Source organism: Salmo trutta, chromosome 26 (genome assembly GCF_901001165.1).
Source record: "Salmo trutta chromosome 26, fSalTru1.1, whole genome shotgun sequence".
In the NCBI taxonomy this organism is placed as follows: Eukaryota; Metazoa; Chordata; class Actinopteri; order Salmoniformes; family Salmonidae; genus Salmo; species Salmo trutta.
Genome location: NC_042982.1, coordinates 6,561,869 through 6,579,181, shown reverse-complemented (window position 1 = coordinate 6,579,181; position 17,313 = coordinate 6,561,869).

Below are 17,313 nucleotides of genomic sequence, written 5' to 3'. Positions count from 1 at the left end.
GTGCTGGTTGATACCAGTATTTATGGAAAAGGTGTTTGAAAAGGGTATTTTGTTTTTAAATATTGTAAATTGGAATGGTAGAGTTTTGTCTTTTATGGAGTTATAAGAATTGTATGATAATCCAAGATGGAGGAGGCAGGTGGCAGGAGGTAGGGAACTTGTCTGTCTGCCCAATATAAAGGATCAAAACTGGCAGACGAATAAAAATAGCATAAATAGGAAAGTATACCAGTTTCATTTGAGGACCAGGATGTTGACAGCTGTGCTATACAGATTGCAAAATAGTTCGGAAGAGATTTTTGATGTACCGATTCCATGGCACAGGGTGTATGAGTTGATATATAAAACTACGTAAGATTCAACACTTTGTGCTTTACATCTAAAATGATTGTACAGAATTCTTTCCACCAACAAAATGTTGAATATTTGGGGCATACAATCATCGCAGCTCTGCAGATGTTGTTGTGAGGACACAGAATCAATAGACCATTTGTTTTGGTATTGCCCCTCAGGTAGCCTGTTTCTGGTCTCAAGTTCAGGTATGCCTGAAAAGCATAACATTAATCTAAAATTGTTAGGAGATCTGGAGAGACCTGGTCAGTCAATTACTAATACTCTTAGTAAAAGTATTTATCTTCAACTTGCAATCTGTGGATTCTATTCGATTAGATACAATTTTAATCTATGTTAAACATCATCTCTAGATGGGAGTCTGAAGGATGACTGCATCTAATGTAAATGTTGAGCGGCTTCACTGCAAGTAGATTGTATGTTTTAATATTCAATAAAAATAAAACAAGTTAAAGTAACCTACTTGGAACAGAATGGACTATAATTCTCCTGTCTCTGTCAGCTGAGCAGAGAACAACTCTGTCACCACATATTAGTGAGTGGACATGCATGGAAAGGGGGATGAAGAGAGAGAAATGGTTTAAAGTCGTTCTCCTTTTTTGTAACTGCACAAAAACTGACAAAGTAAAAGTTAACAAATCTTTATTTGAATCAGATTGTATCTCAAAGTACACGGTTAGCGGTTTACAATATTGGCTATTTGGTTCAGAGCCTGACCTCTCTTTTATATTTCAACAACTTTTGTCTTCCAACTTGTTAAGCAATCACATGTATCTACAGACGAAGTAGGGCCAGCGACATAGGAGGGAGATTTTCACTAAAGAGGAAAAGGAGGCTGTGCTGACCGAGATGCATGCTGGCCATTTCAGAGTGAAGCTCATGATTGCCAAAATCATCCTAAGCCTATTCTGTCGTGGGACGGTCAAGGCGAGACCAAAAATTGCTGCCCTCCTCCTATCCCTGCAGAGTAGAATAGTATCCTGTAGCCTGTACAGTGTCTGCCTGCAATGCACTTTTATGAAAGCCTATCCATGTGGTTTCTAAAACGGGAAGTTGCATCAGCTTTATAGTCCTGGTACCCGACAAAGACTTAGACTAATCATTTTGGCTATTCAAACTGTGAATATCAGCCTTCCATTTTACTTTCAACTGTCCTGTTTATAGAATATGGTGTGTTTGTTAACATGTTCATTCATATTCACATCGATGCACATTTTATTTGATAGGGCGCCATTTAGGCTATTTGATTAGAAACACGCATGATGGTAAAAGTGCCTGGCTCATGATGTTGTCATAAATTTGGTCGCCCTGTAGGCTGCAGCAAAAAACTATAGATGCTATATATTCTTTTTACCGTATAGGCTACATGATTTATGTTAGATGGCTTTGACGGAGTGTTGGTGGAGCGCCGTGTCTCTTCAACAGCACCATGGAGAGCCTCACTGGGCATGGACAACATACATATTTTACACCTCTACCAAACACATTATAGTCTTATAATTTTAGTGTTCCTGAAAATATGCTGAAAATAATGGAAGGAACTGATGTGATGGTGTCTCAAGGGGGTTTGTTCAAAAACTCATTGTTCTGCCCTCTCTTCCGTAAGGTAATCACTGATCTGTAGGTGATTGAAGAAAGCAATAGGTGTAAGGGTTGTCTTTGGAAGAAGAGGACCAAGGCGCAGCGTGGTTAGTGCTCATCATAATATTTTAATGGAACACTTTAAACAAAACAAGAAACGAACGACAGCCAAAACATTTCTGTCAGGTAACAACACTAAACAGAAATTAACCACCCACAAAACCCAAAGGAAAACAGGCTACCTAAGTATGGCTCCCAATCAGCGACAACGAAGTACAGCTGTCCCTGTTTGAGAGCCATACCAGGCCAAAACAAAGAAATACAAAACATAGAAAAAAGGACATAGAATATAAACCACAAATCACACAGAAAAACACCCCCTGCCACACCCTGACCAAACTACAATAATAAATAACCCCTTTTACTGGTCAGGATGTGACAATAGGATATGTACCTCAGTTACCAGATCCTCCGTCTCAAAACCACTACTTTTGACCAGGGCCCACCAGGGCTCTGGCCAAAAAGTAGTGGACCATATTATGTCAAGGAAACCGTTTGAACCCGGTCTGCAAAAAAATCCTTAGAACTGTTTTATAAAATGAAATTTGTAACGGGAACAACTTGTGCCAGAAACAATTTAAGGGAGAACTTGGCATGAAATTAGAGGAAAGTGAGTAAGAAAATGTATCTTTCATATGCTTCCATCCAGGCTCTTGTTGTGACAGATGGTCTGACTTACTGAATACCTTCCCAGTTAACCACACCGTTCTCAAGTGAACCACACAACCTCTTGCTGTATGATGTACAAAGCTCTGACCAAAGTGTCTCAAAGAAAGTCAAACATACTATTCTAAAACACACTGACCATGTCAGAGAGATCACTACAGCTGAGTAGACGTATGCTCTCTATGACCTACGCAGAGAAAATAAAACGTTTTGAGCACAGCATACACTCCATGACCAAAAGTATGTGAACACCTGCTCGTAGAACATCTCATTCCAAAATCATGGGCATTAATATGGAGTTGGTCCCTCCTTTGCTGCTATAACAGCCTCCAGTCTTCTGGTAAGGCTTTCCACTAGATGTTGGAACATTGCTGCAGGGACTTGCTTCCATTCAGCCACAAGAGCATTAGTGAGGTTGGGCAATGATGTTGGGCAATTAGGCCTGGCTCGCAGTCACTTTTCCAATTCATCCAAAGGTTTTCGATGGGGTTGAGGTCAGGGCTCTGTGCAGGCCAGCAAATTCTTCCACCCCCCCAATTTAAAAAAATAAAAATAAACAAGTTATTCTACATTGATCTCAACAAATAATTTCTGTATGGACATCACTTTGTGCACGGGGACATTGTCATGTTGAAACAGGAAAGGGCCTTCCCCAAACTGTTGACACAAAGTTGGAAGCACAGAATCGCCTTGAATGTCATCGTATGCTCTAGCATTAAGATGTCCCTTCACTGAAACTAAGGGGCATAGCCCGAACCATGAAAAACAACCCCAGACCATTCCTCTCATCCACCAAACATCCATTGGACTACCAGATGGAGAACGTGTTTCCACTGCTCCAGAATCCAATGGTGGCGAGCTTTACATCACTCCAGCCGACGATTGGCTTTGCTCATGGTAATCTTAGGCTTGTGTGAGGCTGGAAACCCATTTCATGAGGAACAGTTCTTGTGCTGAAGTTTGTTCCAGAGGCAGTTTGGAACTTGGTAGTCAGTGTTGCAACCGAGGACAGACGATTTTTGCGCTCTACGTATACTTCAGCACTCTGCAGTCCCGTTCTGTAAGTTTGTTTGGCTTACCACTTTGCGGCTGAGCCGGTGTAGCTCCTAGATGTTTCCACTTCACAAAAACAGCACTTACAGTTGAACAGGGCAGGAACTTTGACAAACTGACTTGCTGGAAAGGTCTCATCCTACAACGGTGCCACATTGAAAGCCACTGAGCTCTTCAGTAAGGCCATTCTACTGCCAATGTTTGTCCATGGAGATTGCATGTCTGTGTGCTCGATTTTATACATCTGTCAGCAACGGGTGTGGCTGAAAAAGACGAATCCATTAATTTGAAGTGCTGTCCACATACTTCTGTATATATAGTGTATCTTTTGTTTCACACACATTTTTTAAAACAGAACATTGACAGGATTACTGTCCAGTTACGGGGAAAACAATTGTATACACTATGAACACCTTATAGTCTTACAAATATAGCGTTCCTGAAAATAATGGAAGGAACTAATGTGATGGTGTCTCAAGGGGGTATGTTCAAAAACACATCCTTCCCTCCTCTCTTCCGTAAGGTAATCACTGATCTTAAGGTGATTGGAGCAAGCAATAGGATATGTACCTCGGTTACCGGATCCCCCGCCTCAAAACGATATTTTAGCGGAGCCTCAGAAACCACAATGAAATTGTTGTATATCAAAATAATCAGTTGACACCGGCGACAAAATATAACTTCAAACTGCCTGAATTCTGAAGTGGTCCAAAAATAGTGCATGAGTGGTATTATAACTATTAAAGAAAACAGAATGGGAATGAAAACAACTTGTGGCAGAAACAATTTAGAGGAGAACTTCACAAAGGAGGCGTTCCGTAACGGAAACATGCATCTTTCATATGTTTCCTTCCAGGCTCTTGTTGTGGGAGATGGTTTGACTTCTTGGACACATTGCCAGTGGACCACACAGCTTCGTCCTGTATGATGTACGAAGCGTAATGTACAAAAATGTAATGTTTTGAGCACCACATATCTTTTGTTTGCCTCTACATGGCTGATTTGAATAGTGTGATTTCGGAGATTAAGTTTCAAAACCTTATCAAAATGGCCTCACATAATAACATAGGGTGAAGTTGGAGAAGAGGAAAGAGACATGGATGGTGGGAAAGAGGGGTGGAGGCCCTCTGTGTATTCCGTCACTCTCATACTTTTTGATGCTACCCTGGTGTTGGCGTGTGGTGCTTCCACTCTCTACTCAGCCATGGAGGGCTGGAGCTACATCGAATGCCTGTAAATCTGCTTTGTGACCTTCAGCATGATGGGCTTCGGGAGACCTGGTGAGCAGCCAGGAAGAGTCCTACGGAGGAGCCCCCAATGGATCCTAGCAGGTGGCTAACTACTTCCTCATGCTCCTGGGTTATGCTGTACCTATACCCTCTTCAATGCCCTCTTTGTTATCATAAACAGGGGCTGAACTGGATCCTGGGTCAGCTGATCCATCTGTGTAGCTGCCTGTGCCAAAGCAGACCTCTACGATGCCCACTGTTGCCCATGTTCTTGCCAAACCCGGTGGGTAGATGCTTGTGTGCTGATGCCACAGTGGAAACCCTGTGCCACAGGAACATGGACTTGAGCACCACCAAAGACAGAGAAATGGGGCAACACGGATTAAGGCGTCCCGGAGGGGATGTCATACATGTCGGACTACCATGACTGGTACGATATCTCCTAACTGGAGGGACACTGGCTACAAAATATCCAGCATGGTTTATCTGCATATAGGCAACACTGATATTTTTTTATATAATTGAGTTAGTTGGAAACTTTTTTTCATCAAAAAGAAAAAAAACGTAATGTATTCCTAATGTAATCAATGTATCGTGAAAACAGTTTTACTCTAAACACTAGCAAATTTCTTCTTTCACATTTTCTCATCGTTTCCTCTCTATAACAGTAGTCTAATAGACAGTGGCGGATTTAGGTATAGGCGACATGGGCAGCCGCCCAGGCATCTTGCCGGGGGTGGCACGGGGCACCCGCACCAAAACATTTGGAATGGTGACATTTGCGCGATCGGTTTTCTATCTCTCATTTACACGTCAGGTTAATGATATCATGTCACCGTGTGGGACTGTGGGTCAATTAACCTTGTCGGAGTGGGCACCCTGATTCTAGTTTGTGAGCTAGACAGGCTACTGCCTGGGAAGGTCTTACATTCAGAAGTGCAAGATGGGGAGGGGGGCGGGGTAGGTTGACCATACGTCTCCCCACTGGAAGACAGAGGTAGGGGGAGCGGGAGAATCTATCAAATAGCGCAACTCTAACTTCGTACAGTACTAATGCAATTAGTAAAATCAGTCACACTGCGAAATGCTACCAAATAAACCCCAATTCATTCATAATACTGTGAATATATAGTTTCACAGACATATTGTTGCATTTTTTTCTGGTTTGTGTAAAATTGTTAAGAATAATATAAAACCAGTCTGCACACCACCAAGGTGAATTGGTTTAGTCTTGACTCTTGGTTGACAGTGTTGGGGGATGGGTAATGTATTGATGCTCGAGTGCCAAATCAACACAAATTTGTTTCTATTTGTCTTTCTTACATCTTCTTTGATATTTATGAGTCTGATTTTTATTTTATGTATATATTTTTTATATTTATATAGTTTTAAATGTTATGATTATTTATTTGTGTTGTTCCAAATGTCTGAATAGAAATGACCGTTAGTGCAGAATGGCGCTGAAGGGGGGGTTAGCCCCGGGAGCCATACAAGCTAGAACCGCCACTGCTAATAGACAAGAATTCTGCAACGGTTTACATATTGACCATTATTAGTCATAATGTCTGAAATCAGCATATTCAAAACCAATAATAACATACAGCAAACGATTTATGCAACAGAAAATAATAAACTCATTCATATTTGTTTAGTTCTGCAATGGATACATCCAATTTGGCGCAAATCAGTTTACAACCAGCCATTACGTTGACCAAGTTGAAGCTCTTCTCATTACACCATCGTGGCATTGTGCGAAATATGGGGGAGCCAGGGGGGGGGGGGCTCAGCTCCACTGAATGAGAGATTAGCTCCCCTAAATAACGCTAATTTAACCATTCTCCCATTTGTGTAAAATGCAGTGGTAAATATGAAAATAAAAGCTTCCAATTGAAACAAACACTCCCATCTCTCTGGCATGGTTTAAACCATGTATTTCTACATGGCTTCACAAAGCGTGTCCCTGTCCACGAATGGTACTGTAGAGTTCTATAGCTGCACTCAGTAGCGCTAGGCTGTCTGTGGTTGCTCTGCCACAGTTGTTTGCGTTGTCACATTCGCTAGCTAGCCAGCATGCTTGGTCTTGTAAGCAGTGTCCGAGTACAATGCTGTAGAGCAAAACAAGCTAGATTTTTGGTCCACAGCTCGCTAAGAGAAGTCACTCGTATTTGGTACTTACCAACTCAGAGTTACCAGATTAGCTTTGAAATTGGTCAAAGAGTACGTTCACAGATAGAACAATGAGCCAGATATTTCACCAGATGTATAAATGTGAAGCATCCGGTTGGCGTTTCCACTTCCTACTAAATGGTGATGAGAGGGAACCCACTGGCCGGCAGTGGGAGAAGGCGGAGTGGGATGGATTCTGCTAATCTTCTGATCAATTTGATCTCCATACAGTTTTCTGTTTCCAAAACTAGAATCTGTAACAAACAGAGTGGACTGCGTTTTGTAGACTTTACCCTACGTCAAAGTTTTAAAAAATGGTGTTGTTTAGAAGGAGTGCAAGGGCAAATGTTAAGCATTCCCTAACAGAAACATCCAAATAGATTCTAGAACGTGGGGTCTCACTAGCTTGTGCTGCCCATCTCCATGCTTGTTCTGCCCACTATTATTCATTTGCTCCCATTGGAAACAATTTTCTGGTCTACTGTATCTTGGGTTAGTTCTAAAAATCTTTGGTATGTTTTATGAGTACCATTTGAGTTGTAAATGTTGTTGTCCCTCGGTTAAACGTGAGCAGAAAATGTTATGTATTTTATCCTTGGTTCTGCAGTAGACCACTCAACACAATCTATGACATTGATGCCGCCCAGCAAAATAAAGGAGGTAGCACTCTAAAGTCTGTGCACTGTTCACCAAGGTGGAAGCCAGTTAAGACTGTAATTAGGCTGCTGGGGCAATGTGATGCATTTAGCTGGCGTGTTTACGGTAGTGTTTGTATAAAAAAAAATCAATCACTCCCCCTACTTGATTGATCTTACTACTGGATCAAAATTAATTAGGCATTGTTGAATATAAAATATTGTGGGCTATTTTCAATTTCAGATGACAATAAGGACATTTGAATGTAAAGAATTGCAGCTTATAACGAGGGGGCCTTCAAAATACTTTTAAAAGCGTGTGTGTGTTTGTTATTTGGATGCGGTTGGCTGCGAGTGCCCTCACCAATATACTTCAGCTGATTCTTAGGTTCTGACCCTCTACTACAGGATGTTTGGTAAGAAGAGGTGGATTATAAGGGCACAAGGCGAGACCCAGATGCAGACACGGGAGGCAGATGGTTTGAGTCTTTGATATTTATTATAATCCAAAAGGGTAGGCAAGAGAATGGTCGTGGACATGCAAAAGGTCAAAACCAGTTCAGAGTCCAGGAGATACAGAGTGGCTGGCAGGTTCGAGGTCAAGGCAGGCAGGATGGTCAGGCAAGCGGGTAACAGAATCCAGAAACAGGCAAGGGTCAAAACCAGGAGGACAAGCAAAAGAGAATAGAAGAAGCAGGCGCACAGGGGGAAAAAACACGCTGTTTGACTTAAACATACAAGACGAACTGGCACAGAGACAGGAAACACAGGGATAAATACACCGGGGGAAATAAGCGACACCTGGAGGGGGTGGAGACAATCACAAAGACAGGTGAAACAGATCAGGGCGTGACACGGATGTGCTTGCTGTCTCCGTTCAGGGCTTTTATTCTTCTATCATCATCATCATCATCACCACCACACACAGCCACTTTTAATACACATCTTAGTTTTTTTTAATATTGTTTTTTTTCCCCCATCCATGTGTCATTGAAAACTGACAAATAATTAAAATGCTAATATTTTTACTTCTTTATGAATTATTCCACTAATTGAAAGAAGGTGGGGGGGTAGATCAGCTAATATCGCAGATAGATTGTCTGCATGTCACGTCCTGACCAGTATAAGGGGTTATTTGTGATTGTAGTTTGGTCAGGACGTGGCAGGGGGTGTTTGTTTCGAGTATTTCGGGGTATGTTCTGTTTTAAGAGGGGTGTTTGTTTAGAGTGTTTCGGGGTTTGTTGGGCTATGTTTAGTTAATGGGGTTGACCTTCAATTGGAAGCAGCTGCTCCTAGTTGCTTCTAATTGAAGGTCCTATTTAAGAGGGGTGTTTTTGTGGGATTTTGTGGGTAGTTGTTCCTTGTTTAGTGTTTGTGCACCTGACAGGACTGTTTTAGTATCATCGTTGGTTTTGTATACGTGTGTTTTGTTTTGGTTTTCCCTTCTTTCTGCCGAATAAAAGAAGATGAGTATACATATTCCCGCTGCACCTTGGTCTAATCCGTACGACAACTGTGACACTGCATGATTTCCAATCCCCCATATATATAGGCATTTAAAAAAAAAATGTATATATACACATTATTTAAATATATTTTCCTTATTTATATTTTTATTTGATCTTACATCTTCTTCAGGTCTGGGATGTACGCCATGTGATTTTCTTTGTCATATATACTGTATGTTACCCCTTGGCAGTGTTATCAGAGAGCACAGCATTGATTTTCACTGCTATGCAGACAATGCACAACTCTGCAGTGTTTTTCATTGAACCTTTATTTAACTAGGCAAGTCAGTTAAGATCAAATTCTTACCCAGCCAAACCCTAACCCGGAGGACGCTGGGCCGAATGTGCGCCCCCCTATGGGACTCCCAATTATGGCCGGTTGTGATACAGCCTGGAATCAAACCAGGGACTGTAGTGATACCTTTAGCACTGAGATGTAGTGCCTTAGACCACTGCACCACTCAGGAGCCCTGTATCACCAGAGGATTTTATCTCCACAGATAAATTATTAGACTGTAATAGTGATTGAAATATTTGGATGACTCACAACTTCCTCCTATTAAATCAACTGTTCCCAAACTAGGGGTCATGACACCATGATGATCTATTTGAACGGTCTTCCAACTCGGACGCTCTGGCCCCGTTCTCTATAAGTAGTGTGAGTCAACATGTTTTTCTACTTGCACGAATGTGAACGCATGCACACACACATGCATGCACACACAGAAATCAGAACCCTGGACAGCCACACCATGTTTGGCTTACGTTGATTGGACTAAATTGTTTTTGGTATCTTTTAGTTGTCACTGTATTATACTAAGCAGAGATAATTTGATGATGTTGAAATGTTGAAGTTGAAATGGTGTTGGAATAGTGGAGGCAGCTTCTGTTTTCTTTGTGACTTGTGGTAACTCTCTGTGGTTCTAAATCAATAGTTGTTTAGTGGTACGAAAATGTAGGAAACATTAACTTGCTTGACCATGCTGTAGGTCACGTAACTGTCTGTTACTGTACATACAAAATGCTTTGTGGACTTCACTGGAGAGAGGTTGCTATCCGGTTTTGTGATAAAACAAAGGTGTGGTTGAGTGTATTCTGCCACCGTGTCTTCCTATTGTCTCCATTATCACAACACATAGGTTGTAATATGGCTTTGGGCGGGGGGCTTGGCTTCCCCACTTATTTTACCCACACACCGCTACTCTCAGAAACTCACATCAATACTTTTGTCAGATAACACTGTTAAACGAATAATTTATGCTATTGCTAGCAATCAAGAGGAACTCTGACTGAACGACTCAAGAAAACCCCAGCTTATGCTTTCCAAATGGACGTTAGCTGTGAGGACCGAGGTGCCCATGCACTGACTTTTGTTAACTATACAAGTCGGAGGATGCTATTCACAGGGACATGTTGTTCTGTTTCACGATTCCCAAGCATGAAACGGCACAGTTCAGTGTGCTGCATGGCTATATTGATGGAAAACAGATGGGGCTCCATCAATGGTGCGATGGCGGGTAGGCCTCTGCACTCTAGTTATGATTGTGTCTCCCTCTGCCATATGGACGCATTGTATGATACACCGAGGGCAACTCTTCCAAATCGAAGTGAAAATCGAACAGCTGATCGAGCTGTTATGTGACGAATGCGTTCATAGCTGACTATGGAGGAGTTTTGGTTCCTGACTCAAAGGGAATACCCTGCCGTCTCCCTCTAAGCATTAATGCATCTTTACAAACAACTGAGAACTCTGAAATCTCTGACTTCTGAAAATCAAGCTCAGACTGGGAAAAATCTATATCTATATATATATATACACATACACTGCTCAAAAAAATAAAGGGAACACTTAAACAACACAATGTAACTCCAAGTCAATCACACTTCTGTGAAATCAAACTGTCCACTTAGGAAGCAACACTGATTGACAATACATTTCACATGCTGTTGTGCAAATGGAATAGACAACAGATGGAAATTATAGGCAATTAGCAAGACACCCCCAATAAAGGAGTGGTTCTACAGGTGGGCACCACAGACCACTTCTCAGTTCCTATGCTTCCTGGCTGATGTTTTGGTCACTTTTGAATGCTGGCGGTGATTTCACTCTAGTGGTAGCATGAGACGGAGTCTACAACCCACACAAGTGGCTCAGGTAGTGAAGCTCATCCAGGATGGCACATCAATGCGAGCTGTGGCAAGAAGGTTTGCTGTGTCTGTCAGCGTAGTGTCCAGAGCATGGAGGCGCTACCAGGAGACAGGCCAGTACATCAGGAGACGTGGAGGAGGCCGTAGGAGGGCAACAACCCAGCAGCAGGACCGCTACCTCCGCCTTTGTGCAAGGAGGAGCAGGAGAAGCACTGCCAGAGCCCTGCAAAATGACCTCCAGCAGGCCACAAATGTGCACGTGTCTGCTCAAATGGTCAGAAACAGACTCCATGAGGGTGGTATGAGGGCCCGACGTCCACAGGTGGGGGTTGTACTTGCAGCCCAACACCGTGCAGGACGTTTGTCATTTGCCAGAGAACACCAAGATTGGCAAATTCGCCACTGGCGCCCTTTGCTCTTCACAGATGAAAGCAGGTTCACACTGAGCACGTGACAGACGTGACAGAGTCTGGAGACGCCGTGGAGAACGTTCTGCTGCCTGCAACATCCTCCAGCATGAGCGGTTTGGCGGTGGGTCAGTCATGGTGTGGGGTGGCATTTCTTTGGGGGGCCGCACAGCCCTCCATGTGCTCGCCAAAGGTAGCCTGACTGCCATTAGGTACCGAGATGAGATCCTCAGACCCCTTGTGAGACCATATGCTGGTGCGGTTGGCCCTGGGTTCCTCCTAATGCAAGACAATGCTAGACCTCATGTGGCTGGAGTGTGTCAGCAGTTCCTGCAAGAGGAAGGCATTGATGCTATGGACTGGCCCGCCCGTTCCCCAGACCTGAATCCAATTGAGCACATCTAGGACATCATGTCTTGCTCCATCCACCAACGCCACGTTGCACCACAGACTGTCCAGGAGTTGGTGGATGCTTTAGTCCAGGTCTGGAAAGAGATACCTCAGGAGACCACCCGCCACCTCATCAGGAGCATGCCCAGGCGTTGTAGGGAGGTCATACAGGCACGTGGAGGCCACACACACTACTGAGCCTCATTTTGACTTGTTTTAAGGACATTACATCAAAGTTGGATCAGCCTGTAGTGTGGTTTTCCACTTTAATTTTGAGTGTGACTCCAAATCCAGACTTCCATGGGTTGATAAATTGGATTTCCATTGATTATTTTTGTGTGATTTTGTTGTCAGCACATTCAACTATGTAAAGAAAAAAGTATTTAATAAGATGATTTCTTTCATTCAGATCTAGGATGTGTTGTTTAAGTGTTCCCTTTATTTTTTTGAGCAGTATATATATATATATACTGGGCCATACGCACTACCCTCTGTAGTGCCTTGCGGTCGGAGGCCAAGCAGTTGTCATTCCAGGCAGTGATGCAACCCGTCAGGATGCTCTCGATGGTGCAGCTGTAAAACCTTTTGAGGATCTGAGGACCCATGCCAAATCTTTTCAGTTTCCTGAGGTGGAATAGGCTTTGTTGTGCCCTCTTCACAACTGTCTTGGTGCGTTTGGACCATAAAAGTTTGATGGTGATGTGGACACCAGATCTCCTTTGTCTTGGTCACTTTGAGGGAGAGGTTGTTATCTTGCCCCCACAAGGCCTTGTTTCTGACCTCCTCCCTATAGGCTGTCTCATAGTTGTCGGTGATCAGGCCTACCACTGTTGTGTCGTCGGCAAAGTTAATGATGGTGTTGGAGTCGTGCCTGGCCATGCAGTCATGAGTGATCAGGGAGTACAGGAGGTGATTGAGGTTGCACCCCTGAGGGGCCCCTGTGTTGAGGATCAACGCCGCAGATGTGTTGTTACCTACCCTTACCACCTGGGGGGCAGCCCGTCAGGAAGTCCAGGATCTAGTGATGAGCTTTGAGGGCACTGTGGCGTTAAACGCTGAGCTGTAGTCAATGAATAGCATTCTCACGTGGGTGTTCCTTTTGTCCAGGTGGTAAAGGGCAGTGTGGAGTGCCATAGAGATTGCATCATCTGTGGATCTGTTGGGGCGGTATTCAAATTCAAGTGGGTCTTGGGTTTCTGGGATAATGGTGTTGATGTGAGCCATGACCAGCCTTTCAAAGCACTTCATGGCTACAGATGTGAGTGCTACGTGTCAGTAATCATTTAGGCAGGTTACCTTAGTGTTCTTGGGCACAGGGACTATGGTGGTCTGCTTGAAACATGTTGGTATTACAGACTCAGTCAGGGACAGGTTGAAAATGTCAGTGAAGACTCTTACCACTTGGTCAGCGCATGCTCGGGGTAAACGTTCTGGTCATCTGTCTGTGAATGTTGACCTGTTTAAAGATCTTACTCACATAGGCTACGGAGAGCGTGATCACACAGTCATCCGGAACAGCTGATGCTCTGTCTGGTAGGCTTGTGTCACTGGGCAGCTCGCGGCTGTGCTTCCCTTTGTAGTCTGTAATAGTTTGCAAGCCTTGCCACATCCGACGAGCGTCGGAGCCGGTGTAGTATGATTCAATAGTCCTGTATTGACGCTTACCTGTTTGATGGTTTATCGGAGGGCACAGCAGGATTTCTTATAAGCGTCTGGGTTAGAGTCCCGCTCCTTGAATGCGGTAGCTCTATCCTTTAGCTCAGTACAGATGTTGCCTGTAATCCATGGCTTCTGGTTGGGGTATGTACGTACAGTCACTGTGGGGACAACGTCATCGATGCACTTATTGATGAAGCCAGTGACTGATGTGGTGTACTCCTCAATGCCATCGGAAGAATCGTGGAACATATTCCAGTCTGTATTAGCAAAACAGTCCTGTAGCTTAGCATCTGTGTCATCTGACCACTTCTTTATTGACCGAGTCACTGGTGGTTCCTGCTTTAGTTTTTGCTTGCAAGCAGGAATCAGGAGAATACAATTAGTGTATTTGTGTTTATTACTTTATCATGTTTCTTAGAAAGCATAACAGTATTACTCATGGGTTAAGCTGATGCAATGATCACGATTGTAGAGAAAAACCAGGCGCAAGAACTCTATTGAGTGGAGGCCACATCCAAGACTATTAATATCTAAGTCGCAAGATGTGAGTCTTTAAACAGGCCAACTCAGCACAGCTTGATTTGGCTCATTTGGTTCGGCTCAGTAGTGTGAAAAGTCCTTGAGTACAGGAAGCAACATACATTATTGCGTGTTTACGTAAGAACCTGATCTCTTTTAGATGAACCAATGTTATCTAAAGGTATTTTCGTCAAATGGTCTGGGTATCTTCTGTAGTAATTCTCCTAAAATCCTTTTCTCATCAACTGTGGACACGTTCCTACTTTAAGAGTTGCATTGTTGGGACATACAGTAGTGTGGAATAATTATGAATGTGGTTCCATTTGGGAATTACTAACTTGATTTGTACATGCACAGGTTGACTTATCCACGGAATCACCCTATTATTGACGTAGTAAGCCTTACTCATCTGTGGGGCTACTCAGAAACTACCACAGTTTGCACCTACACAACCATTCTACACTACTGGTTGTCTCAAGCAACTCACAAAGTAGGAATATTTTCACACTTGACAAGAAGAGAATTTTAAGGATAATATACAGCATTACGCAGCCAAGACTGCCAAGACAACTGTAATGAAATGAAACGGAACCGGTTATGAGTAAAATCTCTTTAAATCAAAGAATAGCCCTCTCAGCCTCCGGTTCCTCCTGAACTTTTCCTGCCAAGCCTGCCAAGACAACCATAGTTAAATGAAACGGAACCAGTTATGAGTAACACCTCAATGTCAGTTGCAGTCAGTGCCGTATAAGATGATGGAGGACACACTTTTTCCATGAGCATGGCCTTATTTCTATTACATCATATGAGAGGACCATTCATATTCAATTCACCCAGTTCAATGTAACAGCGATAGGTTTTGGCTACTACATAATACTAACATTTTCCCTATACCCATCATGTCATTATTAAAACCTAGCCAATAAATGAAAGTTTACAACGTAGATGCACACAGGTCAAGAGACAAATTTGAGTTGACAGACAGTGACACATGGACTGACGGTGACATTCAATACCGCCTTGCATACTCTTGCCTGCATCTAGTTGATATAGGGTGTACTCATTAGTCCAACAGTTGCAAATGAGAGTTTCTATTGGACAAATTCAGGTATGTTTATCCCCATTATGTTCTGTTTTCTTCTGTTTAAGAAATTATTTTAAGGATTAGCCCCTTTTTTCCATGTTTTGCCTATAATGACATACCCACATCTAACTGCCTGTAGCTCAGGCCCTGAAGCAACAATATGCATATTCTTGGTACCATTTGAAAGGAAACACTTTGAAGTTTATGGAAATGTGAAAAGAATGTAGTAGAATATAACACAATAGATCTGTTAAAAGTGTCACATGCGTCAAAAGGATTGGACCAAGGCGCAGCGTGTTGAGTGCTCATCTTCCTTTTATTTAGAGAGAACACTTAAACAAAATGACCAAACGACAAACAACAGTTCCGTAAGGTACCACGACTATATGAAAAACAACCACCCACAAAACCCAAAGAAAAACAGGCTGCCTGAGTATGGCTTCCAATCAGAGACAACGAAAGACACCTGCCTCTGATTTGAAACCATACTCAGCGAAACCTTGAAAAATGAAACATAGAAAATGAAAACTAGAACACATTCCCCTGGAAACAAACAAACCCTAAAAGACACAAAACAACCCCCCTGCCACGCTACTATGGCAAATTACCCTTTTCACTGGTCAGGACGTGACAAAAAGATAAAACAAACCGTTCTTTTGTATTTTTTTGTACCATCATCTTTGAAATGCAAGAGAAAGGCCATAATGTATTATTCCAGCCCCGGTGCAATTTAGATTTTGGCCACTAGATGGCATCAGTGTATGTGCAAAGTTTTAGACTGATCCAATGAACCATTGCATTTCTCTTCAAAATGTTGTATCAAGACTGCCCAAATGTGCCTTTTCATATTCAAAATTGTGCACTCTCCTCAAACAATAGCATGGTATTATTTCCCTGTAATAGCTACTGTAAATTGGACAGTGTAGTTAGATTACCAAGAATTTAAGCTTTCTGCCCATATCAGATGTCTGTGTCCTGGGAAATTTTCATTTGTAAAACTACATTTGTAAAACCAAAAGCTTACCTTGACTTGGAAGAGTTCCAGTGTTGTGTTGGATAGTCATAGCCAGCTAGCAAACATAGTATCCCTATTTTTGAGCAGGGTGTTTCAGTAGGTTGAACTAGCTAGCTCCATTTGCTAGTTAAGTAAAAAAAAAAAGACACTCTTTTTCACTCTTGCTTCTCCTTAATTTTGTAAGAAATTAAGTTCTTCAAAACTGTTCAAATATTGTCTTTGGGTCAACTACTCACCGCATTTTATGCACTGCTGTGCTAGCGAGCTGTAGCTAATGCTTTCAGTACTAGGTTCATTCTCTGATCTTTTGATTGGGTGGACAACATGTCAGTTCATGCTGCAAGAGCTCTGATAACTTCCGGAGGACGTCCTCCAACCTGTCATAATTACTGTGTAAGTCTATGGAAGGGGGTGAGAACCATGAGCCTCCTATGTTTTGTATTGAAGTCAATGTATCCTGAGGAGGACAGAAGCTAGAATTCAAGTCCGGGCTCTGGCTGGGCCACCCAAGGACATTCAGAGACTTGTCCCGAACCCACTCCTGCATTATCTTGGCGGTGTGCTTAGGTGTGTTGGCCTGTTGGAAGGTGAACCTTTGCCCCAGTCTGAGGTCCTGAGCGCTCTGGAGCAAGGGACGCAAAGGGATTACTTCTTTAAAGGCCCATTGTAGTCAAAAACGTGGTTTATGTATATGTCCACACGATGAGGTTGGAATAATACTCATTTAACACCATTTTTTTTTTTTGCTTGACTTTTATTATTCAACGTTTTCACCCCGGACGCTTTACCTGGACCTGGTTCTACAGGACCTCCACCATCCGAAACTAAGTAGTAACATTAAC